At 39.7% G+C, this 21,295-nt stretch overlaps 1 protein-coding gene across 9 annotated transcripts in view; it reads left to right on the forward strand.

The window, feature by feature from the left end:
• ERC2 (ELKS/RAB6-interacting/CAST family member 2) overlaps positions 1–21,295 on the forward strand; it is a 430,377-nt gene that overhangs the window by 405,349 nt on the left and 3,733 nt on the right. The gene's annotated exons all lie outside the window — the stretch shown is intronic.

Here is a 21,295-nt window from a genome sequence, read left to right on the forward strand (position 1 = left end):
CTTTCTTTTTATTGCAAGCTTCATGAATCTGTATTATTAATTTTTCATTGTCAGGCTTATGGGAACTATCCAAATCTGGAAATTTAAATAACAATTAATCTTCCTTGTTTTCTGGTCTTTGAATTCCTCTGCACAAAACTGTACTTGACACAGCATTACTCTAGAATTAGTTTCACTGCCTTTGCCTAGCAACACAAATACTTTTTACACTCTCCAGGTTCCTCCTGTTAACTTCTAAAGCCGATTGTTGTCACCGGCATATCTTTGTTTGCTATTTATTTGTAACTAGGTGTCACGGCTCTGGACAGGCTCCCCGGGCTGGATGCTCCCCAAGCTCTGTCTGTAGGTCCCACCAGGCTGGAGCTGTGCTTGCTCAATCTTCCTGACTTTGAGCAGAGCCTGGGACTGCCTTTGGCTCGAGGCTCCCGAGTGCCTTCAAAAGACACGCTCTCCTAATTGCTCAGACCTGCTCTCTGCTGCTTAGGCCTGCGTTCAGGCCGGATCTCCGGGAAGATCCTCGTACTTTCACAAAACTCAAATATTTGCACTGTTCTTCTTCGGACCGAGATGGAAATTTTCACTCTGAACTTTTGACACTGCACAAAACATACTGAGTCCAAAACAAAGAAACATCTTTATGTCCTCGCGTGATTTCCTTCTTGAGTTAAGGAACACAACTTCTAGAGGGGGGTACAGTCCCTCTTTGCAGCCTGTTTCTTGCTGCCAGCCAACTCCCCTTCACCTTTGCCATTATGCAGTAAGGAGGGTTTATTCTTTGGCCCAAAGCCTATGCCTTTGTTCATCTCTCTCCTGCTTTTTGCATCATCTGTCTTCTTGACCCACCCTATCTTCACGGATTTAAAAACAGTGTTTAATACTGTGCTCCTTCGGATTGCCCCAGGAGGGTGGTTCTGCCTTCTCAGGCAATCCTTTGCAAACTTGCTGCCCAGCTCAGCACATTCTTGAAGTGTTAGCAACATCTTTGCTTGTTCTGTAGTTTCTCTGGAACAGAAGGTGTCAGAGGACAGTGTCCTCATCAGATTTATTTGGTATGTGAAATGGAGGGCAAAGAGTGAGGACATGAGGGCACAGCACAGTTTTGACACTGCCTGTCCTAGGCTTGGTGGCAGCCAGGATCGCTGTTCTTCCCTGTAGCATCTGTCCTGTGTGTCCCTTCCTGAGTCACCAGCCCACCATGGCAGCTGCTTCCTGGCTCTGCACCCTGGTGATCATGTCCTGCTCAGGCATGGGAGCAGCACTCGAGCTGTCTGGCTGTGTAGGGCACTGCAGACCTTGGAATGGGCCGAGCTCCAGCATCTTACTGGATGTGTGGGACATTCTGGCGGTGTACAGAGTGACTCAGAAGGAAAAAAAGTGGCAGCAGGTAAGTCAGTGCTGGTTGCTTGGCAGAGACTTATGTACTTACCACCACACCTCAGATTTGTCATTTAAGAGCTACTGCCAACATATTCTGCACTCAAATGATGCCGGCGGTGGTGGGAGCCCCTGAGCTCCAACCTGATTTCCCTGTCTGTATGTCCTCCTCTTGCTGCCTGCCCAGTCACAGCCCCCAGAGATTGTCACCCATCCCACCCACTCACACAGAGGATTTTCAAACGGGGACAAGTGGAACAAACCTGTGAGCAGAGCCCACACTCAGCTGTCTTCAAGGGGCTGGTGCTTATGGGGGTCCTCAGTGTAAATATTCCCTTGAGAGAGTCAATTCCTTTCAGGAATGTAAATTAAATGTTACTGTACAATGTCCTGAGAAGGGATGTGTGTTTGTCTTTGGGGTAGTTTTGCATAATATACGAGTAATTCCTAGTTTTGTTGGTTTTTAACAATGTGTTGCGTCTATTACACAAATGTGAGGTTAACTATTTGTTCTTTCTGTGGATAAAAAGAAGGCATTTGACTGGAGATCACTTTTTAGTGCACATGCCTCAGCTACACACACAGTCGTGAATCAGTTACAGTCTGCATTGGGAAATATATTGTGAATATAATTGGCTTGGTGGAATGAAACATTTACAATGAATAATAGAAAGATACTGAAGAGTTTATATTAAAAAAATTATTAAAAGCAGGAAAGGACATGACCTTCTTATGTCAGTGGTGGTTTTTGTTATTATAGGAATGAGAGGCTTCATTCCTGGAAGTGCTAGAGTGTTTTTTTGTTGGCTAAATGTGTCCTTCATAGTAGTCTGTTTGTCATCCCAACTTTTTTGTGAAAATGGAATTCAGATTTCTAGCCAAAAACATAATATTCTTTACTTTGCATTGAGGTTATGTAACAGATGGTGAGCTAAAATGTGCTCGGTGTTTCAAAATGATTTGATGACTCATAAAACTGAAAAATACTTTTTCCTCAGATCAGGTTTTGATTCTATCTAGGGATGAGTAAAAGTGTTAAATTAGAGAAAACTCCATCTGAAATATTAAGCAAGTATTTGAATCATGAAAATCTGTTGGGATTTTTATTAATTCATTTGCCTGTGGCTTGTCTTGTAGTAGGAAGTACTTGAGATCTCACAGGAGAAAAATCTGCAATTCTTGAAATGTTTAAGGAATAGCTATAATTTAGTCAACATTGAAACTGCAAACAAAACCTTCAAGTTCTCTGAGAGTTCAACTGTTATGTTTTAACTGGAACCAACATAAAGTATTTCTCTTTAAAACTGCTGTTTTCTCATATATTTGGAATCAGTGGGAGCCAGATGCCTTTGGAAATACTTTAGAGGGTCTGTTGGGAAATTGGGTGTCTAGTTCATTGTGTCTGTTCATTAGGTGCCTGTCCCTAAAACTTGTGTGATGGACAAACTTTAAAGGCGTGTGGCCGATATTGGAAGTTTCACACCGTGGTCATACCCGGTTCCTGCTGATACGATCCATTGTTTTCTTGGACGTTCTAGTAGGTGCCCTTAGCTACTTCTGCACCTCTGTTGGAAGTAGGATAATGTCACTGGCATTAATTAGGTCTCAGCAATGCACATTTGGTCCAAACACTCCTGGGCCATTGCTCAGTCTGACCTCTTTTAAGAAGCAAGGCTAATCACAATACTCTGCTTGGAACACATGACATTTTCTTGGGTTAGGAGGGAAAAAGAACAGTGTTTGTGGTCTTAGCACACATTAATGTATTTGTGAGATCTGAGTAGATCTCAGTACCCACAGAACTTCTGAATCAAGGGGGCAGCAGACAGTCCTCTGATGGGGCGCTCAGGGGATTGACAAAGGAGATGGCCACCAGCCAGCTTTTGAGTTCAGGTTAAGGATTTTCATTCAGAACAAACTCTATTTATCCAGGCCTAAGAGAAAAACTCCATTATTGTACCTTACTACTCAGCTGTGGATATATTTCTAAGTTAACATACACATTACTATAGAAGAAAGCAGGAAATCCAGAACACTTGTATCTTACAAGTACACAAAAGTATATTATGTATACAAAGAATATACAATTTTGAAAGGGCTCTTAGGCCTGCTTGTGATGTTTACATAGAGACTTAGGGTTGCCATTCTAGGTGTATTGGCAATATTTGCCTGAAAAAGAAATGTCAACCGTTGGATTTTCTTCTTTTTCTTTTTTTTTTTTTAAGTTATATTTTCACCCTGTCTATCTAGTAGCACAAAGCTTGTTTTTCTACAAGTTGCTCTGTTCTCAAAGACGATAGGTAGATGTTAGAGTTCCAGCTTTTCTTCCTGGTTATTCCATGTGTGGCTCTCTTTGCATTCTCTCGGCTCATGTTTTCTCAGATGCAGAAAATTATGTAATTAGTTGTGGGGTCTCATGCCATCGTTTCAGAGATGTTTCCCATTTAAATTAAAGGCCTGTTCTTCTACCCAATCAGTAATTGTCTAGATCTTTTAAGATCTCCTTCAGCTTGATTTAATTGTTAAACATTAATTTAGTGGGAAAAAGGCTTCAAAGGGGAAAAAAAGAACTGCTGGAGGGGCAAAATATTAATAGGTGCTTAAAAGCAAAACAGTAATTCTTCCCTTTCTAAGCTTGCAGCCCTTCAGGCCTAGTGGAAAAGAAACAATTGACTGTATTACAGGATTATATAGGTTTCATTGACTTAAAATGAACTGAAAGCAGCTGTAGGGAGATTTACCTCAAGTCTTTATTATTAGCCATATGAGGCAGAAAGAAAAACAATGTTTTGTTTGAGTCAGAAAATACAATTTTCAATGGTGGTTTAGAAAAGGTTAGATAAAGAGAGCATTGCTTTTCAATAGGGAAAAGGTGAATAGAAAAGTTCTGTTTTGCCAGCATTATATACCATATGAAAGATTTCAGCTAGTAGAAAAAGAGCCTATCTTGTATTTGTAGGGTCTTTGTTTTGTTTCATTTCTGGTGGATAATCTTGGAGTTTAGTACACTTGATATCTCTTTTACTTACTAATGACTGTAATGCTTCACTCCTTTGAATACTTCTACCATGCAAATGGAGATAAAGAACAAAAAATGTTGTTTTTTTACAAAGAAAATCCTTCTAAAATACATTGGTACAGCTTTTCCTCTAAGTTTTCTGCCCTTGGTTGTTAAAAATTCTAATTAAGAAAGAACTGAAGGGTTTTTAGAAAAAAAAGTTGAGAATGTCAAGTCAGAATCTATTCTAAAGATCCAGAATATTTCCTTACTGTAAAATGTTAAAAATATTTAGGACTGTTTTACCTACCATAGACTTTCTTTTAAAACATACCTGTCATTAAAATGCATTTAACAATAGTTGTTTTATAAACTGTCTATACTCAATTATTTTTGTAATTCAGGATGTTGCTTTAATTCCAGTGATGTGCTGAGAATGGGAACTGCTCACTCTCAGATAAAAGTACAACATTGTGCCACGTTGTTGGGGGATAAGGAATCTGTAGCCATACACAACATGCATAAAAACTGATGCCTGATAACAGTAATAAGATATGACTATTTCAGAAAATATAAAACTTTCTGTTGTATTAGGATTTCTGATACAAGTTTCTTATTTCTTATAGCTTACCTTTGTCTAAGGTCACATGTATTTTGTTAGGTGGTGGTACTGAGTAGGTTCTGAAATACATAATAGACTTTTTCTTCCTTTGTGTTGTTCAAGTGAAATGCTTTTATATAAATGTATCCACAGCAGTATTCATTATGATGCAGGATGGATGGGATTATGTGATTCTGAACATTATATTAGCTGTATATTTGGCATTGCAGCAGCAACATTGCAGCAGAGCCAAATGTGATTTAGAGATACAAAATATAAGTAAGTACAAAAAAATTGTATGGACATTGAAGAAAAGCTGGAATTAAAATCTCGCTGATATTCCAAATATTTTCTTAACCTATAGACCAGCTGCTCTTTAGTCTGGTTTTGATTGGATCAAAAATGAAGCATTCTTGTATGAGGCTGGACAACTCTGTGCAGCTATGAGTGGTTACGCACCCACTTACCCTTAAAGTTCCTTCTTCAAAGGAGAGTCTACAAAGAAAGATGTGGCTGATTCTGTCTGAGCAATGTGGCTTTGAAGTGCATATTGTTGCATTCTGGTACTGTGTGTATGCAGAGGTGGAGTTTTCCCATGTTTAAGAGTTGTCTTACACTCTCACATTCAGTTAATATTTTTATGCCATATTTAATGCTACTCTTTTCAGTAGGGCAACATCTTTTTGAGGTATTATAAACAGTTACTTTTAGAACCTGCAGCACTATCATCTTAATAGTCTGTTTTGAGTTTGATATATCTATGGAGGAGACGCTCTCAACTCTAACATTCATGGGGCCAACATGCCATTGAACTACCATTTTTTTTCTCTTCAATTCATAGAATCATAGAATGGTTTGGGTCAGAAGGGACCTTAAAGTCCATCTAGTTCCAGCCCCCCTGTCACGGGCAGGAACATCTTCCACTAGACCAGATTGCTCAAAGCCCCATCCAGCCTGGTCTTGAACACTTCCAGGGATGGTGTGTCTTTCTAATTCTTTTACAAATCCTTCACTAAAGAGTTACCTTCCTACAGCTGCAGAGCAGCTATTGCAAACCATGACTTCAAACTGGTAGACCTCATTTTTGGATCTTAAGTTAGAGAAAGGCTGAATACTTTGTGAAAGTAAAATATTTTACTTTTTTTTTTTTTTTCAAATTTGTCATCCACTCATGCTTTTAAAAGGTAAGCCATGGTTCCTAATCAGCCTAAATTCAGGTAACACCATACATATTTCTCAACCTAAAGAAACTGAAAATGGTGTAGCAGTACAGAAGAAAGCATAGCATTTACATTCTGCTTTGATCTATAAGTTGTAAGGGACTTCTCCAGGTTTAGTAGCTGCTTTTTTGGCTTTTACAGTTGAGAAAATCTTGATACAGAGAGATTAAGCAACTTGCCCAAGGTCTCAGAAAGAGCCACTGACACAATTGGAGCTGAGCACTGAACTCCTGTCTTGTTCACAGTATTTAGATCACAAGCTGGGAAGGTACACTTGTTCTGGTCTTCAGAGAAGTTTCTTCCTGGAATCTCTCTTGTTTGCTTCTCCAGCAAGAAATCCCAATCTTCCTTATCTCCCATAATTTCCAGTAGGTTCTTCCTCTCCTATGCTATTAGCAGACACTCCTTATTATCAGTGTCGCCTTCTAATAAGAAGTCCAAGTACCTGCACTGTGTGTGCATAGGAAGTGGATGCTTTCATTCAGGTTGATGTGTTTCATGCTCAAAAGTATTCACTTCTAATTGAAACCTCCAAAAGATAAGAGTTCAACGAGGGAATCCAATGTATTTGCTGTAGACATGTTGTCAGATTGACTAAATACCATCCCATACACTGGTGGGGGTGGGAAGTGGAGAGTGGATACAAGTGACCTGAAACACACCTGAATCGTTTGCACAACGACCTCCATAATTACTGGATATGTGCATGCATTTACAGTGCTGTAATTGCATGGCTGATGTACTTTTAGTTACGTATTCATCTGTTAATCTGCTGAACAGAAATATTGAACAAAATGAAACATTCCTACTGAGCAATTTTATTTGACGTGCATACTCGCAAAAAGAAAACCAACCTGTATTTATTGTGAATTTGGCTTAGTGTTCCTGACAAAGTGGATGCTGTTTGTAGGACAGGAGTAACCTCCCTTCTGGGATGTGACTTCCAGTTATTTGTGTGTAGGATGAACAGAACGTTCTGCTTCCTTGGGCAATGTGCAGTGTTCAGAATTGTGAGGGACACGTTCATTGTGTTGTTAGTGATCAACAGGAGTTATGAATTATTGAAAGTTAGCACACCTTCCAGGCATTTCAGGGCAGTAACCTGTAACAAGAAGAGGCACATTTCCCTAAATGAATACATTTTCATTCAGCGGGTTATTCACTTAGCCAGCATTAAATGTAATCCTGTTTGAATCTCATGGCCACCTCCTACTCTTTTCCTGTCAGTCTTCATCTCCTGCAAAATCATGAATTCAGCCTTCAAAAGAATAGTAGTTTGGCTAATTCACTGTGCAGTTTTCTGTAAGAAATACAAGAGGGATTCTGTAGAATTAATGCAAAATAGCTCAAGGTCAATAGCTCCTAATATTTACATAATAATTAAAGTATTCTCTTTTTCATTTTCTTTCCTCTCCTCCTTTTTTTGATTTTCTTCTTTATTTTTTTTCCTTCTCCTTCTTTTTTCTTTATTTCCTCTTTCTTTTTTTTTTTTCCCTTTTTCTTTTCTTTTTCAGATGGAAAGGTGTTTGTCTCAGTAATATAGCATCATCCCCTCTTTTTATGCTGATTTCATTTTCAGACAAGGCAGATGACACTGCTGGCCATTGCGATTTGCTGCACACCAGCTTTGCAGAATATAATGGAGTGGGACAGTATTCTTTTTGATGTAGTTAATCTCTGTTGTACTTGTGCCTCTCCTGAAAACTGCACTGTGTCAGAGAGTCTTTTGTAGCCAATGGTGACAGGAAGATCAACAGAGAGAGGTTGCTCCATTAACCTCTGAAGTAATGAAGTTGCATTTCAGGCAGTCAACACTCACGCTGCCAATTTATTATCATTTAAGAGGAAGTGAAACTACTTCAGGCCACTCTGGTGTCCACATTTTGATAAATACACAGAGTGCTAATGTTGTAATGCTAACAATCAGCCTCGAAGGGACCTCTAATGGCATAGGGTGCTGTGGCTTTGTGTCTTGCTTTTGCAGAATGATCAGCCTTCACAGAATCAACACCAAGGAAACAGGCTAAGCCTATTTATTCCCATACCGAATATGCAGGTGTAGTTTTGCTGGTAGTGCCAGCTGTATCTGTCCACATATGAAATGCTGAAAGTAGATAAGTCATTTGATAACAAATTTGTGTAAACTTTCAAGGGAACTGAATTTAGATATCCAGATTTGCTTTCGTTTCATTCAGTTTTCCCAAGGGATACACATTGTTAAGGGGATTACTTTCCATCTTAGGAACGGACGTAACCAAAATCTTGGGAACGTGTTTAAACCTTCAATTTGTTAAAATCTTGCAGGATTGTCTGACCTTATAAGATTTTCGGGACCAGTAGTGAAATCCTGTGAGAACAGCTTTCTGAGGAAGCAATAACACTGGTCTCCCCCGCCTCAGCAGTAAAACAGGCTTGTAAAAGAAAACATTGCAAAGCTGGCATGACCATACCCCCATTCTTCCCGAGTTCTGCTCCTAGGCATGGTCTTTGGCACATATTTTTTCCTGCTAAGGGTAGTGTAATTTACATGTCTGGCTTTCCATAAGTAGTGAAAACACTTTTTATATATAAAAAATCCAGGTGGTTTCATAGCCATATCATACATTCCTTTTCTCCCACGGTGACATAAGTAGTTATTTATCCACAGTATTTCAGGGACACAGAATCAAGGTGGTCAGTTAAGTGCAGCATGTTTCTGCTGGTGCCTTGCTGAATTTCTGATGTATTTTTGTTTGTGCTGTGGGCCCAGTTTTGACTGCAGTTGGGTCTCTGAGTGTTTGCTTCCTGGGACTATTTGACATAGCTCCACTGAGATAAATTGAAAGACTCTGTCTTTTGTGGGCTTTAGATGGATCCTTTTAGTGTCTTTTGTCTGGGAAGAGAAAGCACTCAGTAAACCAGGGGGAATGTTACCTGCATTGTATAAAAGGATATTGTTTATGAACAGAACACTCAGCCATGGCCTCGTGCCCACCGTGCACGATGACTGTTTTCTTGCCTCTCCTGTCAATAGCCTGAACTATCTTCTCTCCCTCTGAACTGTAACTCTTCTTGTGAGGAAGCACATTCTCTGGCCTGCTTCCTTTGTCTTGCCATTTCCTTGCTTGGGCTTTCCTTGAGCAGTGGTTGCCGGACTATGTATCCAGTGGCCGCTGGTGTGGAGCTCTGCTGGGGTGAGGCCAGTGGCTGTGGCCAGTGTAGTGTGTCCCCACCAGCCCCATCCCCAGCAGTGTCCCCAGGGCTATGTCAGTGCTGCAGGGCTTGGAACAGTGATCTGTGCTCGGCTGTTTGCCAGAACGAGGACCACAAGCATCTCCCACATGTGCCACAAAGCTGCACCGAGCAATGCAGACTGCGAAGCTTCATGAATTTTCTCCCACTCCCTCTGTCCCCACCCCCATGACACAGTTTTCTCTGTACTGAGATAACAGGTGTCTCAAAACTCTCCCTTTTGTCTTTAGGCAGACAGGTTTGGGAAGGGCCCCCTGCCAGGTTAGAGCACAAGGTCTCTTTTGAGCACCCGACTCGACACACAGAGGTTGGTTTTTCAGCTGCTTGGGGCTGGAAGGGGATGGGAGCTCTGCCCCAGCTGCCACAGGGATAGACCTGGAGGGACACACACACTGCTGCCAGGGCAGCACAGCCAGGGAGCATGGCAAGGGTTATGGAACTCCACAGCATTCCAGGAAAATGTTTTGAATATTGTGGGAACAGGCCATGGAACCTCTGCCACCTGCGGTGCCGGCTGCAGAACACTCAAGCTGCCCGAGGTCTTCAGTTTCTGCAAGGGCATGTGGCAGAGGAATGGGAAAAGCTGTCAAGAATTCCATAGCAATGCTGAAGCCAGAGAAACACGGGCAACCCTCTGTGGGTTAGTACTGTTTCAATGCTCTCTGCCCTCTCAACCCCTTCCTTACTTGTTATTCCCAGCATTCCTAAAGCAAACGAAAGGCACGGGGTGTGTGGACAGAGAAGAGAGATGGAGTCTGTGTTGTTTGGTATTGCAGAAAGATGTTCTTGGCACCGTTATCAGATTTTCAGGTAGTGAAGATGTTTTCATTTAACACAGAATTAGTTTATGTTTTGTATGCATTTTCAAAAAGGTGAGATAAGATTAGGCAATTCTGAATTATAAGTTGTAAATCTATAATTTGTCATTAGTTTGTGTTTGAATTCTTTTTTTGTGATTTAAATACACAGCTCACTGATCTTAGCTTCTTCCCTTCTATGTTTAGCCAAAGTGAGCTGCTGAAGAATGTGAAATATATTATTTTATTGGCACTGACTCACAACTGAGTCAGTGAACTTTTTTGCACTTAAAACTAAAATTGGATTCTAGCTTTCAAAAATTTATGACAATTGCTCCTTCTTGTGGCTTGAATGTTGACATATAATTAATTTAGGATTTCTTCTTGAGATTTCCTGTCTAGGTTTGTACCTGTCACAAAAATATCCTTGCAAGTTTATCTAACAGCTGGAACACCATGAGAGTCGATTGAAACTTAGCAGAGATTTACTGGGGCCAACAGGAAGTGCTCAGAGCAGGATGGCATAAATATGCAGAAAGAGCTCTTTTATTTCAGCTGTTTTAAAGGGTCCCAGCACAGGCTGATAGTGGCGTAATCCTGAAAAATGCTGACACTGTGTCAGCCAGCAACACCAGCACAGCAAAGGATTCCACAAGCATGGATTGGCACTTTGTTGAATTATGCACAGAATGGAGCTATGTCTGTTGCCTTCCCTCCATCCCAGCTGCCCTGCAGGTTTTAGCTCATTCTTCTGAGAAATCAGATATATTTACTGGAAATTTCCCACGAAATGGTTTTGAAATCTGTTTTGTTCCTCTGCAGGATTGAAGGAATTCTGGAAATCCAAAATCTAGGTTGCAGTGATTTGAGGGATTGAGCAGATGAAATTTCCTTTAGATAAATGTAAAATGAAGCACATGGGGGGCAAGCAACCCCAAAACTACATACTTAATTCTTGGATGTAAATTAGCTATTACTCTTCAGGATGGAGATTTTGGAATTATTGTGCATAGTTCTCCAAAAACTTAGCTTTATTTGCATCAGTGGTAAAAACAGGAAACAACATAATAAATACTTGGGAAAAAAATAGCTATTTAAACACAAAGCCATTTTTAACCCCTGTACCTGTTCAAAGCTTGCCCACATCTTTGCTATTCCATGTATTTCTGATAAGCCACTGAGAAAGAACAGAGAGCACAGTAAAGGCTAAGAAAAAAAAAAAGGAGATTTTAAATTGTTTGTACATAAAGAGAAGCTTCAGTTTGGAAAAGAGGTAGAAATATGAGAATTCTCTAAAATCATGAATAGTCTGAAGGGTGTGAAGATGAAATGTGTGGTAAATTTTCCTGCAATATGGACTCAGAGTGAAATGAGCTGGCAGTGGTTCTACATATAATACGAGCAATACTGACTCAAATATCATGTAACTGTTGCCCACACTTGCCATGCCAACTGCAGGGACCACAAGGATAAATGAAACTGGAACAGTGCTAAATGGTTTGTGGATGGTGTTGGTCTACTGAGGATTATTAAATGCAATGTTCTGGATTTAGCAGGAACCCTGAGCTCTCTGGGGCACCTGCATTGCCTGAAGGGGGAATTCCCTGTTTCCTTCTGCATAGGAACAGGGGAAAGTGTGAGTTGTTCTTGATCCACACTTTGAAATTTGGAAGACAGATCACTTATAATTGGAACAAGCTCCATTTTCTATGAGCCTACAAAACATTTTGTGATCATTATCACAGCAATGCTTAATGGTGGAATGAAAAATTAGATTTCTTTTAATGAAATGAAAGATTCCAAAACATTCTACTGGCAAAAAAATCTGCAAAGGACATGGGTGATCCTCCTCCTTCTCCTCTTCCTTTTCTACATCCTGTGTTCATGATTGTCTGGAATGGGAGATTAAGAGGAGAAAGAAAATGAGCACAGAGACATAGGTGTTCTCTAACCAAAAAAAGTACTACTCAGTGTAAATTGTGATTAATGAGAAACTGTGGTGATTATTTTTGTTCAGAAATTTCCTAGACTTGTATTGCTAAACAGTTTAGTTGTGATGCATCGAGCTCTTTTATAATAGCATTGAGTAGAAAATGTCGCCGTTGTAGTTTTATATGATTTTATAGTCGAGTTCATATTTTTAGTTGTATATGTTTACCTGTCATTTGACACTTGCATGGAAGGTCTGAGTATCTCCTTTGGAAATCTTGCAATCTAAGCCTCTGATCTCTCCAGCTCTTACACACATGCGTGCTTTTGAATTTCAAAGTGATTATAAACATGGTGCTTGAAGATTGGGGGAGCAATATTTTGCTTAAACACTTGCTTATTGCTATTTTATTATTTCCCTTTATGCAGTAGTCATTATCATTGGTATGCTGATAACTGTGGGTCTTCAATATGCATGGTATATTATATGTGTGCCCTTAGTTAAATGAAAGCCTGTAAGATCCCTTTCAGGATAAACTCTTAAGCCTTCTCTTAGTATTAGGTGCACTTTTAAGTCTCATTTAGAGTAAAAATTAAAGAATTAAAACATATGCTTATATACTTACCAGAACTGGTCCCTAAGTCTTCCCTATTGTGCACTGAGAAATGCGTGGGCAGAGCCATAATTGTGGAGAAGCTCATAATATTGGGGCCTAAATTATAAAAATTATTGCATAACTAGACCACACAAGTTAGATTTCAAAATGCTGCGTGTTACTTGGATGGGTATTTAAAAAATAAGTAGCTGTGGAGCGTGTATGGTCATGTTCACAGTGCCACACACAGTCATTGTAATGCTTTAGCAGTTCGAAGGGTTTTAAGTAGATCCAGCATTGGTCTTCAAATAGACCAAACCTACTAATAGTTTCCTTAGTTGTATCTCTTTCTTCTTGACATTAAAAGATGCAACTGTAAATATCACACTTCACTTTTATAAGTAGGTTCATATCATGAACCAGGTAAAATAAAAAATATATTTAGGATCATTTGAAGGGGAAGAAGATGGAAGTATATCTCATATACTGTAAAACAGGTTTTTTGTATACTATAGAACTCTGACTATCCTTTGGCATATTGATTTCTTTTATATTATTATTACTACAATAACCATACCTCATAATGTCTTCCACAGCACAATCAGTATTTAAATATAACTGATAGGGTAACTTTAAAGAGTACAGGGCTATTAACTAGCAGAACAAACTAATGAAATGGCACATTAATGGTTTGTCTAAATTGTGAAGTAAAGGTGGGAACATACAGCTGTTGGTACAGATATTCAGATCCACAGAGCAAGACTCTGAAGCTCTTTAGTTTATTCTTAACTGTAGAAGATAAGCAATCTGAGGTGATTGGGAAAGCAGGCACAAGTCATTAGATGCATCTTTATTAAATTCCATGTTTGGTTAAGTAAAAATAATCCCAGCAAACTTTTGCTAACTTACTGGAGTTATCTGCCCTAAGGACATTATGCTATGTCCAGCACTTCTAAGGAGTCTTGTCCTTTCTAGCCAAGAATCCACCCTTTTCCTTAGGGGAGAAATAGGCACACACACATCAAGTACCTCAAACCTGCACTCAGCCCTCACCACCTCTCTTCCGCCCGACTCCATCCAGCCTTTGGGCACATCAAAAGAAGGAGTACAGCCCTTGTGTGCCTCCTCGTTGGCTGGAATGCTTTTGGATTAAACTTCCTCACCACAACCACCAAATTTATTAGTATTTACTCTGGTACAACATCTAGTAACCAATATGCTTCTAACAACAGTGTGGTAGCAGCCACAGTAACTAGAGTTATCCAAGCACAACAGCCAGCCAATTTTAGCTATTAAATATTGACTGACTCTGGTAGGATGCATGAGGGAAAACCCAAATCATCCTTGCTACAACCAGTCAAATATGTATGAGATCTTAAGAATTTCCTTCTAGTCCCAAACTATCAGCAAATCTCAAAAGATGGCAGAAAAAAAATAACTCCTCCAAATTCTAGAAATTTCCCTCATGCAGAGAAAAGCCACAGCTATGACCTTGCTTGGCTCAGGCAAACTCCTAAGAACAGAAAAGAAATACTCCTTCACCACTGGTGGCCAAAGAAAGAATCTGCTTTGCCCTTTTGTCCCTCCAAAAGGAGTGGCCAGTCATTTCTGTGGATCAGCAAGTTGAAACTTCTGCCTGAGCAAAAACCCCTGAAAAACACAGGGGAGGGCACCAGGGAAAAAGAACAAAAGATTGCCAACCCCTTCCCTCCTTCAGCTGTGACCTGTCTTTATCATTCTCTGCACATTTAACCTCTTACATAAGCTTTAGCTCATCTGGGGATGAGGGCAGAGCCAACACGTAACAGGCTCAAGAGAGAGACAAATGTTTCAGATACACAAGTGTTCAGCCAACTCATTATTTGCTCCATATCTACAGACTGGTAACTCCTGGCAGTGATGAATCTGCAGGGATTTACAAAAAGTGGGACCACAATGCGGTTTTGAAAGGCAAACAGAGCTTTCAGAGCTGAGGGATCACAAGCATCCCATCGATGTGCAATAGAAACCTTGCACTGTTCCCTGGAAAAGTGTGGTCCTTAGGGAAATGGGAAGGTGTATTCTTCTGCATATTAGGATTTAGAACTTAAATCTACCCCTCAGTTATGTCTGTAATATCTCCTTTCATTAATTTATCTTTCTTATTAATTAATCTTTCTTTTCCATTTCTCAATCCAGTTTTTAAAATCTGAATTAAATGAAACCTATCCCAGCAGAGATTTTAGTAGGTTCATTTCTTCTCGTTTCATTTTGCATTTCATTCATTTTCGTTGAATTTCTAGCAAAAAAAGATTTTTCTCTCTAGTGAAAATCTTCTCTTCTAAGAGAAAACAGCATCTTGAGGTTTCCTTTCTTTTTTTTTTTTTTAATTAAACAAAACATGCAGCAAGTCGCAATTAAATGTCAGTTAACAAAATGCAAAAATACGCCCACCCTCCCTCTGCTAAAAATAAATAGTTTGAAAAGTAATTTCACATCCCTGACAATGACGACTGTGTTTATGACATATTTCTGGTGCCATATTCCACTCTCCTATCGCTGCCAGCTTGCGTCCAGTATTTAGAAATAAAACAGAAACACATTGAACTTGCTGAACTAGATGTTGCCACACTGCAGCTCTAATGGGCTTAGTGACCACAACCTACAGGGGCCAGAATGTGTCAACAGCAAAAGGGCCAACCTCAATCACTGTCTGTGCTTTTACAAAGTTGTTACATGTTTAATTCTTTGCAGCTTAGTTCTCCCGCTGTTTTGGCTGCTCCAAACCAAGGCTCATATATTGCAGCAGCCTTCTCTGCCTCGTATAATGCCACGAAGGTCCCAGCAGGAGACCTTTCAGTGGAGCAGACAAGCCACAGGCGAGGGCAAACAGGGCATCACAACTTCCTAATAAGATGACTTATTAGACTGGGGGCTTGACACAGCTTTTCTTTAACCACTTCTTTCCCCAGCCAGCGGGAACACGAGCTGTCTGTGCGCTGGCAGCGCAGCGAGCGCTGCGTGGGTTCGCAGCCAGCGCTGCCGCCTGCGCTCATCCCCGTCTCCGATGCCAGCTTTATCGCCACGCCGGTGCGGTAATTTCGCCCTCAGTGCCAGGTTTGCAGGCAGCCGGGTTTGTGCGGGCTGTCCCCCCGGCGGGGCCGGCAGTGCGCGGGTTAAGCGCGGCCGTGCCGGCGGTTTCCTGCCCGCACTTGCCGTGTCCCGAGGCGGTGCCGCCGCCGGGAGCCGGGAGAGCCGCGCCGGGCCAGGTGGCGGGCAGGCAACACCGTGTTATTAAGCAGCAGAGATCGCAAAAAATCCTTGATCTTCAAAAAAAAAAAAAAAAAAAAAAAAAAAAAAAGGCCCCTAATTAGTCCCGGCCACGACAATAAATGGCATTCAGCATCAGCCAGGGTGGAAAAGGCACCTTCCAATTTCATCCAGCGTTGTCTGTTATTGGCAGCTTTCCGGATCGCATTGGGAACGTTGTTGTTTGAGCCACTTTACTCAGTTCTTCTTCTTTCCTTGTCACTTCAGTTGCATTTAAATAACAAAAAAAAAAAAAAAGAAGTTGCCATGGTCTCACGTGCTGCGTCCTAAGGAAGTCATAAATGTCTTGACAAAGAACCCCGTGCCCTGTGCTGCTGAGTCACGGCCGCCTCCTTGAGCGGACTGGGGGTCTCCTGGAATCCACAGGAATTCTTCCATCATCTTCAATGCGCTCCAGTCAGCCCATGGCAGACTGCTGCACTGAAACCATCCTTAACATTCCCTGTAACCCTCTTTGTAATTCAGCGTCAGAGTGACAGATTGAAGGATATGTGCTGAGTTTTCTCATATTTCTGAAGAGCTTTGATTTGGACTAGACTTGTTTTATGAAAAGAAAAAGGTTATAAGAAAAAAAAAATAGCTGTCTTTCAACTCATATAGCACTTGTCTAATTTTGATTTATAAACGTTCCCAGTAGAGAAGGCATCCTTGTCCAAATAGTCTCAAGGTTCATAAACTTCATCTAATTTTATGATATAATTGTACAGTAGTTTTCAAGGACTCTTACTCTCTAAAGGGCTTGAATCCATTTGATTTTATTCATCCCAATGGTATCTGCTTTTATCCCTAACTAAGATTAACAATTCTGGCATTATAGCAATATGGAAAGTTCATCACATTCGTGCAGTGATTCTACCACCAGCTGCAGATCCTTCTGAAGTTTACTGTGTAGTGAATTTAAAACATAAATAGCAACAAATGGGATAAATAATTTCTTTGCCAGAAATGGAGCAAAGTTAATTTTGTCTTTATAAATAACTTTTAATGCTGATGGGTTTTTGTGAACCTTTCAATATTTAATTAAATCACAGAGTTTCTGGATCTTTCTTTTGAATATGTTTTACTCATGTATTTACCATTCTTAAGCTTTTTAGTAAGTAACTATAAATTATTGAAAAAATAAAAAGAAAAATGGGTTTACTTTTAAAATGTAGCTAAGAAGGTATTTTCTAGCATCTAAGAAATAAACCTCACAATTGCGTATTAAAAATTAAGAGTTATCATTACCAGGGATCTTTCACATTATTATAAAAGAGAGATTTGTTATTAGGATTTTGTAAACTAGGTTTGAACTCCTTATTTTCTGAAAGGACCATTGCATTGAGTAGAGCAGGACACCTTTTGCCTGGGTATACCTGAATGTTGTCAGACAGTTGCAGATCTCCCAGGTAACATTTCCTTAAGTGGAGTTTTTAAGAATGACTAAAATTTGTTCTCCTCCAAGCAGGGTGTTTACTTTCTGTGTCCAGTGTTCTCTAGATAATGTGCAGTGCTGCACTCACCTTTCAAATCAGGAAACTTCCCCGAGCATTACTTTAACCTGTGGGCTTTATTGATTTGAGATGTAAAAAACTGCACGCCAAAACTTTGGTTGTTGTAAGTAGTTCTAAACAAGAAAGACTAACATCAGTTTTGACAACAAACAAAACCAGTTTTTGTTCTATCGGTTCTGTTTAAAAGATTCCAATTTCAAACCAAACACAACTTGTGGTTATTCTGTCAGATATTTATATAGCCACTGGGGCGCCATAGTTATGCACCGCATACATCATTGTATTTTTAAAATGTACTTAATGAACATTTTTTCTTTTCTGGTAACTACTTCATTGCCTTAAATGAATGCATTCCAATAGAATTTGTAACAAATGAGCACTTTGTGTTTGCATTAATGCCAAACACGTTTAACAAATTTTTAACAAGGAACACTGGCAAAAAGCCAAACTCCTAGAGGGACACTGAAGGAATGCTATAAATTTAAACTAGATTTTACCTTTTCACTCAGCTCAACAAGTGTCTTAGGTGTCTTTGGCATCTCAGCATTGAAAGTTTTGTACATAGGTTGGATACAACTTTATGTCTTAATTGTTTCTCTTCTTGGCCCTCCTCACGGGAGGTTTTCCTATCGATGTAACAGGCTTTAACAGGTTACTGTATTCTTTAGAAAGTGAGAGGTGGGTTTTCATTCTTTCCACAAGAGTTCAGCCAGGAGGAAGTAGCAAAAATGGTATTTATTGTTGGGGCTGTAACGACAGAGAGGTTCAAATAGCACATATTATGCCATTGTCATATCCTGTGTTAAGGGAACTCCGCAGTGGGAAGCACTCCAGCAGATCTGTGCTACCCAATACTGTTTCTTGTGCTGAGTTGCAAATATCTGGGCTCTGATCGTGTCTGCAACTGCACTTCAGGGGCAGGGAAAAGCAGCCCACAGTGCTCCCACTGGTCCAAGCTCTGGGCTCACACAGAAGCCACAAGCAGATTTTTGGCCGAATCAAACTTCTGGGGGGTTTTTCAGTTGTTAAGTTATGCCCACATGGTACATGTCAGTACAGACCTTGGGAATCACCTAGTCTGTAATACATGTTCATATTAAAAGTGTTATAAGTAGCTCCACAAACCACATGCTTGCTCTTTACTTGTAACTTAATATATTAATTTAATTTTTACTATGTTATTTCAGTTTTAATCAAATGCAGGAACTGAAAAATAATAATACTTAGCACTCATCCAAGACTCTTAAGGCACATTACAAACATTAAGCCTTGCACATTCCTGTGAGGAGCCTGATGTTATGCCTGCTGTAGCAAAGAGCAAGTTAGGCACAGAAAAATAATATGATTTTTGCTTAGTCACAGAACAAGCTGGTGGCAGGGACAGAATTTAGAGTGGTATGTGCCAAGGCTTTGTTTTAGTTAATCGAGTCATTCTTTTCATGGTTTTGCACCGATAAAGGTAAAAATTGAGAATACATTTTTTTTTTCCTTCATGCCATTTAGATTTTGTTGTTGCAAGAGGCACAGGCGAGTCCCAGGAGGTCACTTGAGAAAGACCTTATGAGTTATAGCCTTATTTTTTAAATACTACTTTTCAGTCTAGTTACGTGTTTCCAGAAAATGAAATAATTTCCCATCATTTGTTGGTACTCTGATTGCAGTAATGATGAATGAGTCTGGAGAAGGAAACTGAGGAATTCATCCTGACAGCTTTTTAAAAGATGTCACATTATAGTACAGATGCCTTGTCGTGGATTAAGGAGCAGAAATAACCCTAATAGGTTTTCATTAATGATATCCTTCTCTACTAACATTTGGTCAGATACCAATTCCCTGTAATAAAGTGGCTATTCCCTCTCTTTCTGACTCACTAATTGCCATATCAGTTGTTGGCCTTTTATGTAGGTACCATGTGTAACAGGTTAGGAGAGGGCAATTTAAGCCTATGTGAATGGGTATCTGTTTTTGTATCTGGGTGCTTGTTGCAAACATTTGGAAAGCATATGGTGCATAATGGACATTAACCCAGATGTCAAAAATAGCCTGCATTTTACTACTGTTATTAAACAGTTTCCCCTTTAACCCCTTTGTGTTTACCCACTCTCTCCAGCTTGTTTCTGCAAATCACTGCTGAGAGGAAAGGATTGGAAGTAAAAAGTACTAATCAGGCAGGTGTCTTTATCCAAAGGAAAAACAATCTGAACAAATATTTGTGGGCTACTACACTTTTATATCTTCACATCCTTCTGCAGTTTTCATTGACTGGTATCTAATGGACTGACAGAGGTGCCAAACTCATAAGACATTAATTTCAGCTGGAGCACTGCTGAATTCAGGCCCAATGTACGTTACCAAACTTTATTTCTGTTTTAGAGGTTCAGTGACTTGTCCCAAGTACAGCATTGAAGAAACAAATATAAATTTAATTTACTCAACCTCAGTTGGTATTTGACAGCAATATCCTTTTATATATTTATTTGGCTTACTTGAGAAATACTTTGCATTTCCTACCTGTGGTGAACAAGTTTTTGTTACATTTCCAATACATGTATGGTTTCCTGATGAATGGGTGGGTTGATTAAGTGGGTGAGGTTTATTTGGGGGATTTCATTCTATAGCAAAATACCAACGAAAATCTGGGGAGCAACCTGGAGGGAGAGTGCACTTTGTGTTTTTTGCTCTTCCTCAGATTGGACAGTTTGTTCTGGGTTCTTATTTTTCCAAGCATAAAGGAGTGTTAATTGCAAAGGAACTTCAGCTTGTAAAATAGCAACTATATTGAAGATTCGCTGTGGTAATGTTTTAGTGAGCCTGTTTCAAAAATCTGGGCATTATTGTGCTACAGTTTCTGGAATGTCCTCTCCTTGTTAATTTACATGTGCTCTTCCTCTGCCTGTGTATCTCTTTGAATGATGATTAGGAAATTCTCTTTGAATGATGATTAGGAAATTCTCGGCACCCAAAAGAATGGGAGCTATGCACAGTTCACAGAACGTAATGCATGCTCTGACTTACAGTTTTCATAAAAAGTTTGCAAAGATTTTATGTGCCAGAACTAGTAATATGATCTACTTTAGGAACTCCCTGGCTTTCCAGCTCTGCAGAAGTCATTTTTTAGACCATTCAAGGGCCAGATCCAAAACTTGTTAAAGTCAGTGGGAACCTTTCCACATTTCAGTGGGCTTTGGATTAGTCCCTAAGTGTTTTAACCAGAAGAATTGTACCAACCCCTCACTGAAAAAGCAGAACTCTTCATCTAAGTTTGTATGATATAAACTGTTACATGTACTTTCGTGCATATATATGAACTTGAAAATAAGGATTTAAAATCATTTTTGAGTTTATTCTGTAAGCAGTGTTTCACTTTACTCACAGATTCTAGAATTTACTAGTGTTTCACTTTACTAGATTCTAGAATTAAAAGGGGCTTTTCAGTCAACTAGTTCTATTTGGAAAAACATAAGTTTTCAGCTGTATACAAAAGCATAAGCATTGTATGGCAATTTCTTTTCATACAATTGGATGTTTTGGAAACTTCTAAGGTTACATAAATGGAAGGGCAATAACAGAAAATCCCATACATAATGCATTTCAGATTTTCTAGAAACAGAGTCAGTGGATAAATGAACAATTGCCCAGTAAGGGAATCATTTAATTCCTCCCACTCATCTGATATACAGATAATGTGAATAAGACTAATTCACTGCTCTCTGCTCACGAAGTTGCTTGTAGCTCAACTGGTGTAAC

Source organism: Chiroxiphia lanceolata, chromosome 11, assembly GCF_009829145.1.
Source record: "Chiroxiphia lanceolata isolate bChiLan1 chromosome 11, bChiLan1.pri, whole genome shotgun sequence".
Classification (NCBI taxonomy): domain Eukaryota; kingdom Metazoa; phylum Chordata; class Aves; order Passeriformes; family Pipridae; genus Chiroxiphia; species Chiroxiphia lanceolata.